The sequence below is a fragment of the Jaculus jaculus genome, chromosome 13, assembly GCF_020740685.1.
Source record: "Jaculus jaculus isolate mJacJac1 chromosome 13, mJacJac1.mat.Y.cur, whole genome shotgun sequence".
NCBI lineage: Eukaryota > Metazoa > Chordata > Mammalia > Rodentia > Dipodidae > Jaculus > Jaculus jaculus.
Genome location: NC_059114.1, coordinates 33,842,824 through 33,847,237, shown reverse-complemented (window position 1 = coordinate 33,847,237; position 4,414 = coordinate 33,842,824). Strand labels below are relative to the sequence as shown.

Here is a 4,414-nt window from a genome sequence, read left to right as displayed (position 1 = left end):
CCCACCTGAGCTCCCAGGTGAGGCTGATGGAGTTTTGGGATTAAGACTAACCCCAGTGGGTCTCCCAGAAGCCTTGGTGCTCCAGGCTGTGGGCTATCTGGGTCCAGAGGGTGAGCTGCTCCAGGTCTGGGCCCTGGAAGACCCTGGAAGAGTGTGGCTCCCACTGGCCCGCCACTCTGGCCAGGCCTGCCTGTGGCCATGCTGCTATGGAGTCTGCCTCTGAGTCTCCCCCAGGCCCCAGGCTGTTGAAGGCCCCAGGCCAGGGATGGTCAGAACTCAGGGGTAGATTCCACTGGCCCCTCTGCCAAACACACACCCACCGGCTCTAGGTCTGGGAACCAGCAGCTTCCAGGGCCAAGGTCTTGCTCTCTTGCTCCATAGCCCTCATGTGCCACAAGTACCCCAGGTGCCCAGGCACTCCCACCAGCACATCTGAGCCCATCCTGCTGCCCAGAGGACCTCACAGCTCCCTCTGAGGCAGGCGATTCCCCACTCCTACCCTAAGCAGAGGCAGCGGGCAGCCACTTCTAGACCAGCACTCGGCCAGCCCTCCCCTACTTCTGTCTGCTCAGGCTGTCCCTGGGAAGTTGCCCCACTGTGCCTCAGACACAGTGACAGCCGTCTCAGCCGTTTGTTGACCTCCCTTGCTGAGTCTCCGCATTGGGTGCTGAGGAAACCCATACCAAACAGGCAGGCCTGGGGAGCAAAGTTGACCCTGGAGGATGCCCTCGGGTGACTTGTTCTTCCTTCTTCCTTTCCCAGACATGTTCTTGGACTCTCTTGGTATGTCTGCCTCCAGGCAGAAGGGGTCAGGTTCACAGAACTTGGAGGTAACTGGCCTCTTTTGGTGAACCACATGCCTAGGCTATATAGGAAGGCTTAGCCCTATTTTTCCAGTGTGGCGGATGGCCTGCCTTGGCCCCTCCTTTCCATCCCAGGCCCTTCTGGCCCCACCCAGAGCCCAGGCAGACTTCACATCACATTGTTTTACCACTTGGGGCCTGGGGAAATGTCTGTACTTTGGGATGTCACAGAAATACATTTTTGTGCAAAGTGCAAAAAAAAGTTTAATTAAAAAAAACAACAAAGCAGTGTCCTAAAATGTTGAAAGTGGTTTTCCTTCCACTGTGCTACTGTCTCTTACTGAAATAACTATACTGTTATTTGTAAGATTAAATACTGTTAAAGGGAGAAATGCTATACTGAACCCAGCTTGAGAAAAGCTACGCCAGCTGTCTGCATCTCCTCCAGTCAGCCCAGACTGGACTTGAAATGCAAGTTAATCCTGTGACCCGTAGAGGCGATTCTGTGCAGACCCACCTTCACATGTCCAGTTAGCGTCTATCCAATGGTCCAGTAAATGGCAGGAAGTACTGGTATTGGAGACTCAGCAAGCACCAAGACCAGACCCTTCCCTCCAAAGGCTCGTGGATAACCAGCTATGTTATAAGAAGCTGCAAGCAAAAGTATGAGCAATGTGTTAGGAGACAGAGGCAAACAGAATCAATTTAAGGGGATCTGGCAAGGTGGCTTTGAAATATTAGGTTTTACTCTGGCCATGAACCTTCAGTGTGCACCTTACCCTGTGAGGGAGACAATGCATACAAGGGAGAAGTGGGTTCACCAACACAACCTGGAGTTAGCAGGCGGCATTATGGTGAGAAGGGTGAGAAAGTATGTAATGAATCCCACTCAACAAATATTTACTGCTGATCTACTATATGTCAGGCTTTAGGGTAAGGCTTGATTAGGAGAGAAAAGGCATTTCCAATACAACAAAGTTGAGAGCTGGAGAGATGGCTTGGTGGTTAAGGTGCTTGCCTGCAAAGCCTAATGACCTGGGTTTGATGCCCCAGTACCCATGTAAAGCCAGATGCACAAAGTGGTACATGTGTCTGGAGTTCATTAGCAGTGGCTAGAGGTCCTGGGGTTCCCACTTTCCCCTTTCTTGCAAATAAATAAATATATAAAATTTATTTATTTATTTATTTGAGAGAAAGAGAGAGAGAGAGAGAGGCAGAGAGAGAGATAGAGAATGGTCATGTCAGGGCCTTCAGCCACTGCCAAATGAACTCCAGACGCATGTGCCAACTTGTGCGTCTGGCTTACATAGGTCCTGGGGAATTGAACCTGGATCCTTTGGCTTTACAGACAAGTACCTTAACTACTAAGCCATCTCTCAAGCCCAATAAAATATTTTTAAAATAAAAATCAAACTTTATTGAACATAGGCATAGATGGCTTCTTAAATTATTTTTGTTTCATGGCAGTTCTATAAACCATCTGGTCCATGGTAGTAATTACCATATAAAGATGCTTATCTGGGGCTGGAGAGATGGCTTAGCAGTTAAGGTGTTTGCCTGCAAAGCCAAAGGACCTTGGTTCAATTCCCCACAACCCACGTAAGCCATATGCACAAGGGGGCGCATGCATCTGGAGTTTGTTTGCAGTGGCTGGAAGCCCTGGTGTGCCTATTCTCTCTCCCTCTCTTTGCCTCTTTCTCTCTCTCTCTCAAATAAATAAATAAATAAATAATAAAGTTTTTGAAAAGATGCTTATCTGTTGTTGTCAAGTTTGTATTTTGTTTCAATTTCATATTCATAAAAATATATTGCAGTCTCGGTAGGAGCCCTTGTGACGGGTGACTAGTGCAGGGCAGAGCATGGTATAGACACGGTAGAAACGTTCACATGGATGTACAAATTGGAATTTTAGTGAATATTCTGGCTTTATTCTTATTTTTACATTAGCATAGTTGATATAAGTTACAGGCAATTGAGTACTTTTGTTTTTTACCTTCCAGCTGAACAAAAATACCCAACATGCCTTTTTCTTTGGGTTAAACACACTTTTTTTTTAAGACACACTTTTTATATCTCAACAAGAATGCCACATAAGGGCCGGCCGTGGTGGCGTACGCCCTTAATCCCAGCACTTGGTAGGCAGAGGCAGGAGGATTGCCGTGGGTTTGAGGCCACCCTGAGACTCCATAGTGAATTAACAGGTCAGCCTGAGCTAGAGTGAGACCCTACCTTGGAAAAAAAAATGCCATATAACCCTTCTTTGAACAAAATGACCAGGATACTAATGCAACTTTCTTTGGAGGAAGCTTAATAAGCATATTTAAAATACATTCTCCAGTAGTAAAAATTGGCGAGCTCACTGCCTTCACTTAGAAAGTAGCTGTGTAAATTGATACCTGTCAAATTTTTATGTGCAGTTCAACATTCCCATACTGGAAATGCAAGTTTGCACAACACAGTTTCCCCCAGAAAACTGAAGTCTCAAAATTCTGTGTTTCCCTTGGCTTGCTTCTCTCTTGATCCCACCCAGACTTTATTAATGGTTTGCTTCATGTCATCATCTCCATAAATTTTCTTTTTTAAAATTTTTTACTTATTTATTTGAGAGCAACAGAGAGAGAAAGAGGCAGATAGAAAGAGAGAGAGGGAGAATGGGTGCACCAGGGCCTCCAGCCACTGCAAACGAACTCCAGATGCTTGCACCCCCTTGTGCATCTGGCTAACGTGGGTCCTGGGGAATCGAGCCTTGAACCAGGGTCCTTAGGCTTCACAGGCAAGCACTTAACCGCTAAGCCATCTCTCCAGCCCTCCATAAATTTTCTTTAGGACATTCATTAATCCCTCACTAGCATCGGGCTCCAGGTCCTGTGAGGGCTTTGCTTTCTCTCTGCACTCCTTCCCAACTTGAGTCAAGTAGTCCTAGTGTGTGTTTTCTGCTTTCTTTCTAGGTAAGATAACTGTGTGAGTCTTGACTCTTTTTGAGCTGCCTTCCACAGAGGTGGGTTTCAAAAGATTGTTCACAATCATGGAGTAATTCTTCCCATTTCGATTCTTCACCACAAGATCAAATGATCTCTCTGTGAAATGCACTTTCACAAACTCACCTGACTGATCCCATCCACAGTGTCTGATCCTCACCTCATATATATCCTGCTGTAAGAGGAGCAACCACAGCAGCTGGCTTTTCACTGCCAACAAGTTCTGGTTTCTTCAGCAATTTCTGCTGCATCTTGTTCTTTATTTCTGTCTCAATTTTGGTTGATCCAACTGTAAAGGCATCACATAATCTTTTCCTATTGGACTTTCCCAAGAACTTTACCTCTTTTAGGTCTTTCTGCAACTCCTTCAACACGGAAGCCCTGGTTGGGCTAGGTCAGGCCACACAACGTGCTCCCCATGAGAGGGAAGCCCAGCCACCTCTGTAGCCTCAGCACCCAACTGGGAGTCCCAATAAAAATTTTTTTTAAGGGCTGGAGAGATGGCTTAGCAGTTAAGCGCTTGCCTGTGAAGCCTAAGGACCTGGTTCAAGGCTCGATTCCCCAGGACCCACGTTAGCCAGATGGACAAGGGGGCACATGCATCTGGAGTTCATTTGCAGTGGCTGGAGGCCC

The 4,414-nt window shown here is 46.8% G+C and overlaps 1 pseudogene; it reads right to left on the bottom strand.

Moving 5' to 3' along the window:
- Positions 1–3,284: 3,284 nt before the first annotated feature.
- LOC123454015 lies at positions 3,285–4,155 on the bottom strand (annotated as a pseudogene).
- Between the last annotated feature and the right edge of the window lie 259 nt (positions 4,156–4,414).